The 17,310-nt window shown below is 40.7% G+C and overlaps 1 protein-coding gene and 1 long non-coding RNA gene across 25 annotated transcripts in view; one reads left to right on the plus strand and one right to left on the minus strand.

The window, feature by feature from the left end:
* Positions 1-17,310, minus strand: part of LOC144282306 (uncharacterized) — an 82,871-nt gene that overhangs the window by 43,734 nt on the left and 21,827 nt on the right. For 20 of the 24 annotated variants that reach the window (XR_013350707.1, XR_013350708.1, XR_013350703.1 and 17 more), the window contains exon 2: positions 5,714-5,780. The exons of 1 other annotated variant lie outside the window; for it this stretch is intronic. The gene's annotated coding sequence lies outside the window, so the exon portion shown is untranslated. Of the gene's footprint in view, positions 1-292; positions 2,559-5,713; positions 5,781-8,571; positions 8,658-17,310 lie in introns of those variants that run through there. 3 more of the 24 variants (XM_077845788.1, XM_077845791.1, XM_077845789.1) reach the window with 3 other exon arrangements.
* On the plus strand, positions 433-6,332 carry LOC144282307 (uncharacterized). The gene is made up of 2 exons (XR_013350719.1): positions 433-545; positions 6,207-6,332. It is a non-coding gene; the product is annotated as an uncharacterized LOC144282307 (long non-coding RNA).

Genomic DNA, 17,310 nt, shown 5'->3' on the forward strand with positions numbered 1-17,310 from the left:
AAGCTCTGTCTATAAGGCCAGTCTGTGATGAAGTAGAACTTCGGAGCATTTGTCACGAATGCTCCAGATATTCACTGCGCACCAGCAACCAGACCATGCACCCGGCCCTTAGGAGGATGTGATGATCCATTACAGCACCGATGCCACCCTGGACTATCTCAAAACACAGTGGAATGAATGGCATCAATACACAACGAAATTAGAAAATGTCACAAGTTGACACAAGGACCCATAACATGGGCAGATTCTCAGACCCCACAAAGAACTTCCAAAATCATAATACGCTTTTTACCAAAATTCCCTAAGTGATTGGTTTGCACACTTGAGAAACACAGCTCCCAACAAAAGCAGGTAGGACCTCCAAAGAAGGGACTCTCACTCATTGCAGAAACCACGTTGGGGGAGGGGGGCTCCTGTTACATCACAAGGGAGCTTCGAACCTCACGGAGTTTCACTAAGAGCTGTCACTACCAGATAAGTGAGAGCAGAGGAAAAGGAACAGCAGGAGCCAATGTTCAGAAGAGAAAGACTCCATAGTTCTTCAGGTTGTTGGGGGGTGGCAGAGACAAGTTTTTGAAAACATTTAAGATACTGGCATGATGGTTATAGGGAAAAAATTCTGGAGATACAGGTGTGGGCTGACTGCAGAGTTCCATAATAACCCTAATTTTTATTTCATTAAACCCAGAGGGGTGCAAGCAGAGGAGGCCAGGGAAGATTAAGATGGCAGTAAAGATTAACATCTCCTCAGTAGAGTGGCTGGAAGGTCAGGGCCACCCCCAGTCCCCTCAATCTCTGTCAGAATCCAAGGGAGGCTCACATGTTATCCTTACACATATGATCTTGACCAAAGAGGAGACTCAGGAGGCCAGAGGCACTAGGGGTCCCAGCAGAGCTCCAACCCTGGTGAGGAATGAGAGTGCACCTCACAAGCCACGTGGAAACTCATCAACGTGTACAGAGAACTGATGCAAACATCCGTGGGACCTCAGGTTGGAGGACCCATGTTCTGGGCCTTACCTGGCTGTATAGACCAGCAGCTCAGGGTGTGAGCCACTGTCTGTGTTCTGAGGCACAGATCCCAGGCACCTGTCTTCACGGGCACCTGCATGCTCCCTGCCCCAGGACTCTCTCGCCAGCCCTCTGTGGTGACCGCACCCCATTCCGTCACTAAGAGCCAACCTATGGTAGCACTTGTGATGTACCAGGCACAGATCTGAGCGCTTTGGGCACTAAGTCGTTAGCACCTACAACCACCCTGGGACTTAAGGAACAGCTGCTGCCACGAGTGCACAGCTGAGAAAACAGCTACAGAGAGATCTCATGCTTGACTAAGGTCACTCTGCTTGTAAGAGGTGAGGCTGGCATGTCCCTCTATGCAGGTGACTCCAAAGGCCACGCTCCTGAGCAGACGTTTCTCCAGGAGGCATCCCCATCAGCTCCCTGGGAGGCTGGCAGAGATAGCTGCAGAAAACCACCCCTCGACTCATGAGCAGGGACCCACTCTCTGCCACGTGACCTGTCCGCTTATTGGGTGCCTCACGCCCACGAGGCCATGAGCCACACATCACGACTAGAGTTTTCGAGGCTGCCTCTAGATTGGGTCATCCTCTCGGGCCTCATGATGTTTCAGGTTTCTGCCAGGAAACTGGAGAGTGTATTTTAGGAAGTATTTGAAGTTGTACAAAAATTTTCTGGATCCAGGGTGATAGATGTGCCAGTGAAGGAAGGTTCTCAGAGGTGGGGAAACCAGGTAGGCTTGCACAGGACAACCAGAGGGGCCCGAAGGCACACTGACAGCCCGAAGGTTACACTTGGACCTTGGATGTGGGAATGTGTCTGTTTTGCCACTTTCAGGCAGGGAGAAGAAAACAGGGTGGCAAGAAGAGGCGGGAGGAGAGCAGGGGGGAGGCAAAGTCAATTCATTCATTTATTTGTCCATCCTTTCCTTCTACAGATATTTATGGAGCACCTGCTATGGGATACCTTCTGTGTTAAATGCTGGATCTCTGGCCCCAGGGAGCTTATGGGCTAGTCGGGGAGCCAGAAAATGAGCAAAGCAAGAGGGCTCTTTCTTCCCTTTTACATATTACAGTGTAGGAAAGAACCTTCCAGTAGGGTTTCAGGAAAGCCTGTTTCAGAGGTGGCAACTTTCAAAGAGAGACCTGCAAAACGGGAAAGAATCTGTTGTGCAAACATAGGGGCAGAGGATGAAGGAGGAAGCTGCAGGGAGAGACTATTGATTCTCCAGGGACGGCAGTAAGAGTAAGAAGGGGAAGGAGGCAGCAGTGGCTCGTTGCCTGGACGACCTCCGATTGAGCAGAGCCTGCGGCCAGAGTGGGCATGCAGGGGGGCGTTGGCGGGGGGGAGGTGGGCACAGTAGGTGGGCAATTGGTGTCAGCCGAGCAGGGGAAGATGAGCTGGGTTGTGCTAATTCAGGCCATCAGTATAGACGACGTTCAGTTTCCATTCAGGCCAGCCTGGGGACATGCCTTCCCGAAACGCCAGAATCAGGACGGTGGACTGATTCACCTCCAGTTGGCCCCCCACCAAATTCCCCACAGTCACTATTTGACACCATTTCCTTAAGCCTCTGCCCCTCCCCCCCGCCTGATGACTTCATCCCCTTCTTCTCTGACACAGAGGCCACCAGATGAAGGACCCTTTGTCTTCCTTCCATTCCATCTCACTCTTTCTCTAACATCGGCACCCTCCTGGCTCTGGACAGGAATGCCTCTTCATTCCAAGAGTGACTCCACCTAACCACGTCACGATCTCTCTCTTTTTCTCTCTTTCAGAAACATTTCCCATCAATTTTGCTCTCTCTTATTTATTTACTCTCTTTCTCATTTCCTCAGTTTATTCTTAAATCAACAGCTGACGCAAGTCAACTGAAGGCTTGCAGAAAGCTCCTGAAGGCTTCTCACTCAGTCTTGCTTATCTTTTCTGTCAACCTCCAACTCTCTGGAACTTTACATGAGGACCTCGTGGCTGTATCACTGATGTCACCTCCTAGTGACCCCCTCACCCTTCAGCCCTTGTTATCCGGCTTTCCCACCGGCCCTTGTGCATCTACCCTGCCGCATACCGTGCACCTGTCAGGTTTCTGGACCTTGTATGACTCCCCCCTGACCCCCCCACCTGAAATGCAGCCCTGTGCCAATCTGTAGAACCACCTCGAGCCAGGCAGGGGAGGCCTAAAGGTAACTCACCCCACCCTCTGAGATGTAGCATTAGTTAACACTTCCCACCGCTCCGGGTTTAAGTACATCTCTATGCGAGATCATCTCGAATCTCATAGTGCGAGCCCAGTGTTGGCTCCAGCACTGGTTTCATTTTCTTTCATCTTATTTATTAGGCATTTATTATGCACCAGGCTCTGTGGTACACACCTCCCACACATGATCTCACACTCCTCACAGCACCTCTGTGCTGGGGAGTTCCCCACACAGTCAGTAGACCATGGGACAGAGGGGTTGAGAAATTTGCCCAAGGTCCTACAGCCAATTGATGGTGGAACCAGGAATCAAATCAGGCGTTCTGACTCTAGAGGCTGTGCTCGATAAATAGTTGTAACCTTCAATAGAAGAGAAACCAGGGGCGTGTGTGTGTGTGTGTGTGTGTGTGTGTGTGTGTGATGGGCTGATGGTGGGAAAGCTTTCTGCAATCCTGCTACTCATGCCAGGTTGTCTGGTCCTGATCAGCTGCTGCCTGGCTGCCAAGAGCTGTTATGATCCCTCACTCCTGTGCCCCCGTCACTGGGCCTGCGAGGACTTGCCCTTCCTTCCTGCTCTCAGTCTTCTGATGTTGACAGCTGTCCTGGAAAATCACATGCTGGCTGCTGCCGTGCTTACCAGACACAATCGTACGTGCTGCTCTGGACTTCCTGCCCACTCTGGCCCGTGCCTGCCCGGACAGAGGGTGTTGGCCTACTTCCAGGCCAGGGCCCTTCTCAGCCTGTTTTACCTCTGTGCACACAACCTGAGCTTTCTCTACACTCCTGCTCCTGTATGGAGCCTTTCCCCAGCTCCCCGTGACAGTTCATCCTTCATGCCCTGTTCTGTTCCTTCAACTCTTGGCTTACGTCTTCCTCCTGGCTCTTTTCTTAGCCTACATTACATTAAGATAATGTCTTTCTTGTCTTGTTAGCCTCTTCTTTTTTTTTTTTTCAATGTTTTTTTTTCTTTTTTTTTTTTTCGATTGTTAGCCTCTTCTAATGTGTAATTTCCTTATTTCCTTTTTTTCAAATTAGATCTTTGTATTGAGTTATGTCAGTAGAATACACTCCTTCACCACCATGATGGTAGGGAAAAACTCAAGTAAGTAAATTTGCTGGGGAAGATGAATCCTCCAAAGGAGAGAAATCTACCAAGAGAATAAAAACAGTGATTATCAGCACAACAGTGGCCAATAACTAATATTTTCAAAGTGTTTTGCAACTTCCAAACACCAGACTCCTGAGTCCTCCTTGTCCCGAAAGATGATTTCTGTGACTCACTAAAAGCCACACAACAAGTATGGCTTGTTTACTCAACTTCCAGGCTCTGACTTCAAATTCTATCATCTCCCTAAAATGTTCTTTAAAGAAAAAAAAAATCTGTCTCATCAGCCAGCTCATATGGACCATTTGTAACCTCAAGCAGAAATTCCCCAGATCAGCATTATGTGTTCTCCAAAAGCAAGCACCTTCAAACAGAAACCAAAACCAATGAAAACCAAGTACCAATGACTTCTGGTTTCACTTTAGTAGTAGCAAGTCTTAGCTCTTTCTCCTTTTTCCATGTGAAAAAAAAAAAAAAAACTATAACCCTCAAGGGGAGTTTTGGGCTTTCCAAGAGCAGAGCAAAGAAACAGAAGTTAGGAAATGAAACTTTGAGGGATGATGTTCCCCTCCCCTCCGTGTAACAATGCTTAGTACACATCCATGTTCTTACATCTTGTTTCATCGAATTTAAAGTCAACAAAACCATAAAAGGCCAGTTTTGTATTTAGCCCTTCTTATCCTCCAGCTGCTGCTATAGCAAAACTAAATTTGCAGTGCACCAACGCTTTATGAGTCTCTTTCCAACAGAAGAATAGAATATGCACTTTTTGAGGACATCAACTCATTCACAATGATAAGACAACTTTAGGGGGAAAATTAATGTGATTCTTCTCAATATACGAAATCTGTAGGCCAAGTGGACTTCCCTTTCTGGTCTTAATATCATGTTTGTAGAAATGGTGTGCTATAGATGTCAATGTATTGAAGTGAGAAATTACCCATCCGCTGAATGAACCAGACTCCTAGCCAACTGACTTGCTGCCCTTCTGATTTGCCTCTCCCTCACACCCCTGGTGCTTTCCCATCTTTCAGGGCTGCATTCAAATATCACTTCCCAGGAGACACCTCCTAAAATTGCTCCTCTGTCACCTACCAGCCTCCCCTTTATTTTACTTATTAATAGTATTTATCACTATCTAAATGTTTTATTTTTACCGGTTTACTTCTTTACTGTCTTTTTCCTCCTGCTAGAAGATAAGACCTTTATGTGAATTTGTCTTAGTTATTGCTATTTTCCCAGAAGCCAGCATCCTGAATTCAATTTCCTGAATAAACATTCAGGATGCCACTTGCGAAAAAACAGTTCTGTTATATTCTTTCCCCTTATGTTGGAGAAACTAGGATTTGGGGATAACATTGAAAATAAATAGGAGACCAAAGTTTACTCACTGATAAGGATTTTTCACTTCCGACACTGCAGAGAGGCGTCTCCTCACTCAGAGTTTTCCTATTTTCTCTGCATCACAAGCACAAGCACAATATTTGGGTGAGAAAGAAAAGTCCAGTAAGTCTGCATCTTATCTCAAATGTCAAAGAAAGTAGAACAAAGAAGTAATTGTTCCCAATTTTTTGGAGGGATTCTAATAAACTCAGTGGCTCACACCCACTCTATGGGCTTTTTTCTAGTAGTTCAATTTGGTTTTTAAAACTTTTTCTTTTCAGAGCTGAGAAAGAAAGAAAGATACATTTATTCATTCAGCCAAAAGCTCTAATGTCACATTTCTGAGAGAGTTCCCTCATCATAGCATCTAAAGGAATCCCTCCACCTTTCTATCACTTTCTAGTCCATTACACTCCATTAACTCCTTTGTAGCGTTTATCTCTATATAAAATTATACTTTTGTTAATGTTTTACATGTTCATTGTCTTATTTTTCCTGTAGAATGTCAGACCCATGAGACCAAGAATGAGCCTGACTCTATTCCACTGAAACTTCTCTAGAACCTGAGTTCTCCACATGTGGAAAAGCCTCAACAAGCATCTGCTCAATAAATGAAAGAATAAAGTTGCATTGGCTCTGTGAAGTCTTCTTAACCAACCTTCCCCATCTAACTTTGACACTTTCACTTTTCTGAATATTCTTTGCACTTATCAACTCTTCCCCATCACCAGGGCTTTGTTTGCTAAGATTCTCTTCCCTGATGGTTGTATAGTACTACTGAGTTCTTTGCTGCTTTTTTACACCAAACTGACACTAACAACACAAGATTGTTTGTGATTACTTCATGAGCTTGCATTTTGTTTCACCAGCCAACAAGGTAGGTTCCCCACAGGGAAGGCCTATGTCTTAGGTCAAGAAATAGAGACAGAGGAGGTTTATGAGAGAATGATAATGAAGTGAGTTTCTAAGATGCTAAGTTTTATATTCCCATAGTAGATCCAGGCAGAAATGTCCATTAGGCAATTTATGTAGATGGGTCTGACATCAGAAGAGAAATCTAAACTGAAATTATGTACTTGTGATTTGTCAACATACATTCAGTATGACTCAGAAGTTGAGTGCACAGGCTCACTTGGGGAGAGTGTAGAGATTAAGAAGATGAGCAATGAAGGGCACAGCCATGGTGTTGCTGCCACTTCAGGTGTTGCTGCACTTAAGTAGCTGCCTACTACCTGTTGCTGCAGGTAGTAGGAGACTGTGAAGCAACCATGTCAGTGGTAAGAGAGGAACCAAGAGAGTTTATCCTGGTGGGTGCCAAGAAAGTTGACTTTTTCAAGATGATGGACAAAGGTCAATGGGGGCAAAAGGCACCCAGAATCCAGAGAAAAGACTAGAAAACTGCCATCGAATTTGGCAGTTGAGCTTTGCCACAGCAATTTCACCTGAGGAACAAGAACAGAAGCCTGACTGGAGAGGACAGAATGGACTTTACTGGAAGATGAGTAATTAAGGAAAGGGAGTTAAGACAATGGCCTTGACAAGCTTAGTTTGTACCTAAATCAGAGCTTTGTGGAAATGGATCGAGGTTTTTTATTCAAAAGTAGATTCTAAATTGTGCTTTCCAAATGTGTACAGTTTATTGTATGCCAATTACACCTCAGTAAAGTGGTATTTTCAAAAAGCGTGTTTTAGAATTTTACAAAATATCAGTATCTTCTGAGTTGAGAATCAAATTTCAAATTCATGATAACATATGATGGTATTTCTTGATATATAAGTGAGAAAAGCCAAGATGAGGAAAGGCCCAGATATATGTAAATTAATACTGTTGGTAAGCAAAGAAGAAGAAAATTAATTGGAACAGGAGACCTTTTACTCTTAAGGCAGAAGGAAGGAAGATGTTACCAGCTGGAACAGGGACCACCATAGGGAAAGGACTAGAATTATTGATTATAGTTTGTAGATTATTATATTACAATAATATATAATATATTACAATAATTACAATAATAATATAATTATAATATATTACAATAATATAATTATATTATTATAAGAGGCTAGACATTGGGCTAGATTCTGACCCAAAATAAGACAAATAAAGGCAAATTAAGACCTTCAGGAAAGGCTCCAAGAGTCTCCTGAGCACCAATGAAGAGACTTAATGTCATCAAAGATTTATTTAGTGTCATACTGAGAAAACATGTATATTGATGCTATACAGATGGTAGAACCACATCTAAATTAAATATCTGTCCTTTTCCAAAGAGTTGGCAATTGTCCTACCAGTGTAGGACAAAAATTGTAGGGAATAAAATGTCAAGGTTTAAACAATCTCTCAGTAGTCAGTAAACCCAAAGATGAGACAAGTAGACAAAACTGAAGAGAAATATGAACTCAGAGGATTCTGTTTATTTAGAGTGAAGCCATCTAGAATTTTCTATATAGCATTTTCACATGGAATAGGAAACAAAAAAATGACAAACAGAAAGCTAATAGACTGAATCCTAATGTACATGGTGCTTTATATTTTCTCCAAGCATACTTTTCTTCATTGGATCCTTAGGATAATTCAGTGTTAGGCGGTATGCCAGAGTCACCCCCACACTACCCCTCAAGTGATATTTGTCTTTGTGTTTTCACACAAACAGACCCTGAGAGGTAATAAGTTTTTCCTTTGACCTCTCTTGTTTTCCACAGCATTATCCAAAGAAGCAGATTTATCAGTGACTGAAAATGGAATAAAGTACACAGGGGAAATGGGAGAAGAGGCCTTTTATGTCCACTGAAATGTGTACAGTCACCTTATTAATTACCAAAAAAAATCTCTAAGCACTAAAGATAAGTGACATGGTTACCAACTTACTAATTAGAGAACTCGACAGGAGGCTAAGTGATGTGACCAGCTCATTCCAGATTGCAATTCATGATTAGAAAAACAACTTCCAGTACCTGCCACAGAATTAGTAGAGAGTCATTATAAGCTGTTCTACCCCTGTGACCTCAGGACATACAGTGGGAAGCGATGGTCATAAAAGCATGATGATTCACAGGACCTGCCAAGATATTCAGCATCAATTTGGTATCAAATGTACTCGCATCTTTAGTTTTTCATCATTCTTCCCATTTCCCCTACTCAATCCTGCTCACCCCCTGAAAATAGTAGCTAGGATTTCTAGAAGGCTTATTATGTACTCTCCATTGTTCCAAGCACTTTTCATGTACTAGCCATTGAATTATCACAATAGTTCTATGAGTAGGTGCTATTTTTTTGCATATTCATTTACAGATGAGATGGCCATGATACAAAGAGTTTAGGTAATGTACCCAGTTGGCACATGGCTGGTGAGTGTGAGAGTAGACACTCAAGCCCAAATCATTAGGAATCAGAGCCTTTGTTCTCTGTTCTCTATAACTACGAGGCTAGATCATCTCCATTTTTATTTCAGATCAGAATCACCTCTTTTCTGTGATAGTGCAACAGCTTCTTAGCTACTCTCCATCAAATCTACCTCTTTCCACAATTTTTTTCTTATAAAAAGAATATATGACCACACTTTCTAGGTAAAAGTAAAATAGCACGAATAAGACAAAATTCCATTTGGCCATCAGCTACATTCCCAAGTTTCTCCTAAAGCCCTGGTATGTCTCCTCCTAGATGTTTCTCTGCGTATATATGCACCTTTAAAAATACGCAGTATTGTTTGACAGAATTTTTAAAATAAATTTGCAAATTTTATTTTTTAATTCATCTAAATATCTTCAAGAGCATTCTAAATCAAAATAGTGTGACCTTTCAAAGAAGAAAAACCCATTCCCTTTCTTGAAAAACTACCCCCACCCCCAAAATAAAGATATTATAACCATATTGAAGGGCTTTAGTATCATTTCATTCATTTATTTTTCTTTTAAGTAGGCTCGACACCCAGCATGGATCCCAACACAGGGCTTGAATTCATGACCCTGAGATCAAGACCTGAGCTGAAGTCAAGAGTCAGACACTTAACCTACTGAGCCACCCAGGTGCTCTAATATGGTTTTAATAATCAATGAAATCAAGGAAAGTCCCCCAAAGGGGAAGGTCAGAAAATAAAAATTTAAACAGTAACAAACTGAATGGTATATACACAGAAGGATGAAGAGGACCATTGTATAGCAGCTAATACATAGGTGAAAAAATCCATAGGTTTTTTCCACGTAGTAATGCCAGATTCACTTCTTTTTTTTAATTTTTTTTTAATTTTTATTTATTTATGATAGTCACAGAGAGAGAAAGAGAGAGGGGCAGAGACATAGGCAGAGGGAGAAGCAGGCTCCATGCACCGGAAGCCCGATGTGGGATTCGATCCCAGGTCTCCAGGATCGCGCCCTGGGCCAAAGGCAGGCGCCAAACCGCTGCGCCACCCAGGGATCCCCCAGATTCACTTTTTTTTAAAAAAAGACTTTATCTATTTATTTTTGCCAGAGAGAGAGTGAGCAGGGCAGAGAGGCAGAGGGAGAAGCAGACTCCTCGCTGAACAGGCAGCCTGATGCAAGACTTTATCCTAGGACCTCAGGATCATGACCTGAACCAAACACAGATGCTTAACCATTTGAGCCACCCGCATACCCCTGGATTCACTTTTTGGCAAAGTCTGTGTAGATAACCAGAACATTCTGTTTTCTTGTGCATCTCATTCCTGTAGCAACCTGGCACATTGAAATAACATTATGGCTCCACTCCTGATCTAATGTTTTCATGGCTTGAATATGTTTACCTCTTAACTTCGGTACTATTTCTAGAGTGTAAACTCATGAAGACCAGAACTACAACTCTCTCTTGCTGCACTACCATTACCTGGCCCAGTACATGGCATGCAGTTGGAGCTCAGCAAATATTTATTTGAATGAATGAATGAAGTCAAAGATATATGGCTGACAATCAAGGTTCCATGAATGCTAGACTTGATTTTTTTTCAAGCCCTAGAAAACAGAATGATTTGATCACCCATGGCCATTGCACACAGATCTAAACAGTTTTAGATCTACAGCAGATGTTAATAACAACTACTCTAAGTAGCACCCTCTGTGGTGGAGTAGAAAGAGCCTGCACTTTAGACTCAGTCACCTGAGTTCACAAACATCTCCACCATGAGCTTGCTGTAGGACCTCTGGCAATTCTCTCATGCCTCTCTTCAGCTTCCTTATCTGTAATAACAAAGATAATAAAACTTTTAGGACTTAGTGAGGACCAGAGGAAAAAAAAATGTGTTAAAGCATCTAATAACATGTGAGCCATTGAGTAAGTGCTGGGTAAATGTCAGCCCTGCACCTATTTCTCCTTCCACCCACTCACAGCCCCCTTACTAATAATAAGACTAGGAGTTGATTTACTCTAATATGAATTTCTCTTCTCTTGTTTCCATTCGTGGCAATCAGGCAACACTTTTTTTTTCTCTCTCTTCCAGGGCTGACCTACTGTTTTGTTGGAATTGGTGCCAAGGTTTGGGCTCTATAGACTGCTTTGGACTGTGAAGCATTATGGGTCAACTCCAAGAGCTGTAGCCTATAATGGCTCTGGACATTGAAAAAAAAATCCAAATTGTTGTAGCTATCTTATGGAGCGGAATATATATCCAGAAGTTTATAATAGGGTTACCAAATACACTGTTCTAAAACCCAAAAATCATCCCCAAATTACTCATCTCCTCATAAAAATAAATTGCTATGTTGAGCATTAAGACAGACACCTTGCTCTTGAGCCTAAGGTTTTCTCCAAAGGTCCCACAATTACAAATTACAATTACAAATTTCAAAACTGAATGTGATTCAAATAGGGAAAGGTAGCATCTTTAACTTTCACCAGATTTAGACCTTCACCGTGTGATACTCTTTATCCAGCCCCCACCATTTCTGCTACTTCAAATTCTTTGGGATCTACCTAAAAGCCTCCTGTTTACAGAGTCTTAGAGTCTCAGAAACACTTGCATTTATTCCGTCAGGTACACACCCTAACAAGTCATCCCAGGGCTTTAAGAAGAATTTACGGAGACTTAGCTGACCACAATCCTTCCCCTATTAAAAGTCTCACTCTTCAGCATTTAAAAATGTCTTCCCACAAGTCATTGGAGCAGAGCTATTAGGTCGGTACCTGAAAGATCTCCCAGCAATTAGACATGTCTTTAAGCATCATATCCATTACTTCTCCTTCATCCTGCATTACAACCTTGAACAATGCCCCACTTGATGAAAGTGGTGTTACTACTATCCTGGTTAGGTTCCAACCACAACCTTGGAGTGGAGATCAGTCTGAGCAGCTTATAAATCTTGTTTAAAAGCATGAATCAAGTACGTGCTTTGAGACAGGGGGAGTTGGGAGTATTTTCTTCATGTGCCCTTGGCCTGAATATTACATCTTTTCCCTCAAAGACTTAACAAGAGCCACCCAGTTAGAATTATATTGAGTAGTATTAGCTAAACATCCTACACCCAAAGACAGGCAGCAGATGGGTTACTATAGCACAGCACACCTATTCGTGAGCACTGATCTCAGAGTTCTTTATTCACATAAAGTTCAAAACCCTGAGAGTTCTTTATTCACATAAAGTTCAAAACCCTGAGGAATTCCCACATCACTCATGCATAAAAGAACTCCAAAATGGAAATTAACAGCTAGGTGAGTCTGAATAGACCCAGGAAAAACTACATTTTCTCAATTCTGGATTCCAAGATGATGATGATGATTTTGGTCTAAGTAAGCAGCTAAGACATGCATCCAGGTCATCCACAGCTTGCTGTGAGCTTTTGCTATGTTCAGTAACCACCATGCAAATTTCATGGCGAGGCCAATGGAGAGAATTAAGCCAATTTGAGGAAATTATTATGGGGAGGTGGGATGGATGAAAAATGGGGAAATAAATAGATATATAAACAAAGCATCAGCCCTCAAGGCCAAGTATTTTCTGGCAGGAAAGGTTGGAGAACTCAATTAGGAGAGTTATTTCAGTATCTAGATCTTTCCACTGTCTGGATCATTCTTTCATGTGTCATATGTCTTACCAAGGCTTGATGTCCTCACTGAAAAATGCCCAATAATCTTAAAGTACAGTGCATTTTATGACATCATTAGTTCCTTAAAACAGCCTCCTATTTAAGAACCTTAATTCTCTAAAGATGAAAAAGAGACAGAGATGCAGGCCATTAAATCCATCCTTGGAATATTTCATCAGCTTACTGGGTAACTATAATATTCCTCATAACAAACTTGTTAATTTTGAGGGGAGGTCACTCCCATTTTAAACGGGGTTCTTCAGATTTGCCATTTGGTATTGCTGAAACAAAAAGAGCTCAGGGGGAAACAAAAAAGCAAAAAACAAAAATCACAGACAGTTCAAACACAACAGCAATTGTCCAAGGGGAAAGACTGAGACAAACACATAGTAGATAAAAATCTCCTTCTCATATAAATGTCAGCATAAAAGACTTTGAGGAGAGTTAGAATGATCTGCTTAAGGTATCAGCTCTAGAAATGTGCCTGCCAATGTCCGCATTGGTAATACCTCATTCACCAGTTCCTTACAACCAACAAGATCCAATTCAGCAGTGGCTACCCTAAATGGCTCAGAATGCCTTATGGGAAATTACACAAGTTTCTCCTCCTAAGAACTGCCACCAAAAAAAGTAAAAAAAAAAAAAAAAAAAAATCTCTGACCAGAAGAATTGGGTCACAGGATGAGAGGATGAGAGAGACACCATTCTCTTGAATGTCATTAATTCTTGATTTTTAAGGAAACATGGTTCCCATTAGGCCTAAGAGAGTTTCTTAAATGTGACCTACATTCAAGCATAATTATCTTTCTTTCCCAATTGGCAAACATACACTGCATAACCTCGTTATAAAATCCCATAATTAATACAGTTTTGAATGTCATGAGCCAGATTATCTGACCTAAAATGTAGTAAGATATGTAATAGTTGAAGACAACTGGAATACTCTGGCTCTATCTTAGCCGTGCTCCCGGTGTTTTGAAATAACAGCTTTTCCTTTATGCAACATTGATACACTTTATCAGTGGAAGGTCTCATTAAGTTCACTGAGAAGTTAGGAATGCTACATTCTTATCAAATATTCATGAATAGCTTTAAACAATATTTGAAAAGTACAACCAATACCAAAACTAAACATTTCACATGAAACTTTATGGAAATAGAAATTTATCTCTAGACAAAGTTATTTATTTACGCTGTTGGATTTATTGGGTTTTATCAGGTAGTAGGTAGGAGACATGATGTGGCTTAGGAGGAAAAACACTAGAAGGTTTGGATCTAAGTACCAGGCTTGTGCTCACCAACTCTATGATCTTAAGCTTGTGACTTGACTCTCTCAGAAGCTCCATTTCTCATCTGTGAAATGAAATAGCAATACCCTATTTCACAGTGTGATCTTAAAGAACAAATATAAACATTTGAAGTTATTTATATCTCAAAAGGATCAAACAAATGTTTGACTTGCTATTATACTTCTTAATATTAAGAATATAGCTTAAGAAAGGACACATAGTAAAAGACATATTAAATAGTTCCACTGAAAATACAGGTTTACAAATTATGTGGGCTACAAATAAGTACTGAATACACATCTAGAAATTTCCAGTCATACGAATGTGCCTTCAAAAATTAACATGAACTGGGGCACCTGGATGACTCAGCTGGTCAAGTATCTGCCTTCGGCTCAGGTCGTGATCCCAGGATTCTGAGGTGGAGCCCTGCATCATGCTCTCTGCTCAGTAGGTAGTCTGCTTCTTCCTCTCCCTCTATCTCACCTCTGGTTTGTGCTCTCTCTCTCTCTCTCTCAAATAAATAAATAAAATCTTTTTACAAAATTAACATGAACTTCCAGTTAAAGATGGCAGGCTGTGCACATGTATTTATAGTCTCTTCTATCCAGAAGCCCATTAAAATGTCAGTAAAGGAATGCAAATAAGTATAAACTTACAAGGTAAAATAAGAGTAAGACATGATCATTGGCTGACAAAACCCGTCAACAAATTTTTGGAAGACAAGTGAATGCAGACATGCTAATAGATGAAAGGGCTCCAACAAGGTTAGCTGAGAGTGAAATAAAGGAAGGTGAGGTGGTGTGCTAACAGAAATGGAGATAAGTTGCCTAGAAGAATCACTGAGATACTCAGAATTCTGATAACTCAGACACAGTAGGGGTGGATAGGAGTGGGAGCGGCACATTAGGCTGAAAAATGGAATAAATCAACCAAAACTCTGTTTATGGAATAGCTGATTTCACCACGATGTAAATCGTACCCCCAGTTGTGGTGTTTGCTTCACTCTAAAATGTGAACAGAAAAGCAATGATTTCTACACATTTGAGAAAGTCTCTAACATGGGGGATTCTGACAAAGATAAAGAGGAAATACTTATTCCAAAATAAAAAGAGAGGGGATCCCTGGGTGGCGCAGCGGTTTGGCGCCTGCCTTTGGCCCAGGGCGCGATCCTGGAGACCCGGGATCGAATCCCACGTCGGGCTCCCGGTGCATGGACCCTGCTTCTCCCTCTGCCTGTGTCTCTGCCTCTCTCTCTCTCTCTCTCTCTCCCTCTCTCTCTCTCTGTGTGACTATCATAAATAAATAAAAATTTTTAAAAAATAAAAAATAATAAAAAAATAAAAAAAACAAAATAAAAAGAGAGAATATGAAAAATGGATGTTTCTATGGAAATTCTAACATCCTTAGAAATATCCAAGAGTGCATTGTATTGATTGGACAAGAAAAGGATACTATGAAAAAAGAACAAACAGATTAAGAAGGAAACTTGACTGAAAAAAAAAAAAAAACAGGATTGCCAAAAGGAAAAAGAAAAATTTTAGAATGTAAAATTAAGAAAATCAGGATGGAAAATAAAAAAAAAAGTAGACAAAAGGATCAAATGAGGGAGCCAATTGAAAATTAGTAGGAACTATGATAAATAACTAGCAAAACTGGAGGGGAAGGTATTGTTAATTTGAATGACACAAGAGAATTTGGGATAGCTGAAAGACTTAAGACTTTAGACTGGGATAGCCCATCAGTGACTATAAAAAGACCTCCAGATCATTGCTGGAAGAAAAAAGCAGAAATAAAAAGCAGATTGGGTAGCTACACTTATTGTGGTGAGCACTGAGTAATGTATAGAATTGTTGTGTCAATATGTTGTAACTTGAAACTAATATAACATTGTTTGTCAGCTACCTTAATAACAATTTTTTTTTAAAGAAAAATCAAGTTATCAAGGAATGAGAACTAGCCTGGCAGTAAACCTCACATCAGCAGTACTGGATGTTCCAGAAAAAAGGTCCAGAAAAATGCCTTTAAAACTCTGGGGGAAGTTATTTATTTTTTTTTGGGGGGGTGAGTTATTTTTAAACTATATTTTCTACACCTCATTAAATTATTATTCAAGTGTGAACATAGATCACACTTGTATGTGCTGAATTTCATACATTCAAAGAATCGGAACAGTGACATCTCACATATAACTTCTTAGGAATTCTGTTGAGTATATACCGGAGCAAAAAGAAGTAAACAAAGAAAGCAAAAGACTTGAGTTCCAGAAATGAGGAAATAGGGCAAAAAAGGCTAATACCAAGATGATCACTGTGTAGCAGGCCTATAGAACAAATACAGACAAGAGTAGCAAGATGAAGAGGAAAAATTTTAACAAAATCTCTGGATGGACAAAAAAAATGAGCACACAAGCAAGGCAAGTAGTATGAGAAAAAAGGCAACTAGAAACTCAGTAAAATTAAAAGCTGTACAGGAAGTGTCATAACAATATACTATGTAAAAAGAAAAAAAAACAATATACTATGTAACACCACAATAAACAATATAGAGCCCCAATATAAACACCGTTTATTGGTTTACAATTTTAGAATCAACCTAAAGACAAAGATGGTAGAATTTTGATTAGAGAGCGGAGGGCAAATGTTAATAGCCTCAATGTTGTACAGGTACAGGCTACAATAAGGGGGATGAAGAAGTGAGAAAGAAGGACTAAACAGATGGGAACTCAAATTGTCAATTATTAAAGGAAAAAGTATTTTATCTAATGTTGCATAGGTAACCAATAAATATCTAAAGCAGAGATATGACAAACAGGAGGCATTGAGTGACTTAATTGAGTAACAATCTCATCTATCAGCACAGGAAAACAATGTATAATGTCCAAAACTAAGAACCCAAGAATTAGCAGTACAAGAATATCGTTTAGAGATACAGAGGTAAATAACAAAAAGAAATGCCATAAAAGTTAAAAGTCACATCTGAGAAGACACTGAAGATAGGGAACGGGACAGAGAACTCTTGTTTTTCGGCCTAAGTGCTTCTAGCTTTTATTGCTATGTGCAGTTTTTGCTTTGACGAAAAATTTTCAAAATCTTTATATAAAAATCCAAGCGTATAAATTCTATTAAGAAATGTAGAATCCACCACTATCCACAAACGGATCAAATTCATGTAAGAATTAAGCGACAAAGTATTCTTCTACAGTATATTTAATTATCTTTAACGCTGACCATGATTTCAGAATGGAGAGATGCTCATTTTATTTTGATAAACTGTCACTAACAAACTCT

The sequence above is a fragment of the Canis aureus genome, chromosome 13, assembly GCF_053574225.1.
Source record: "Canis aureus isolate CA01 chromosome 13, VMU_Caureus_v.1.0, whole genome shotgun sequence".
Lineage (NCBI taxonomy): Eukaryota > Metazoa > Chordata > Mammalia > Carnivora > Canidae > Canis > Canis aureus.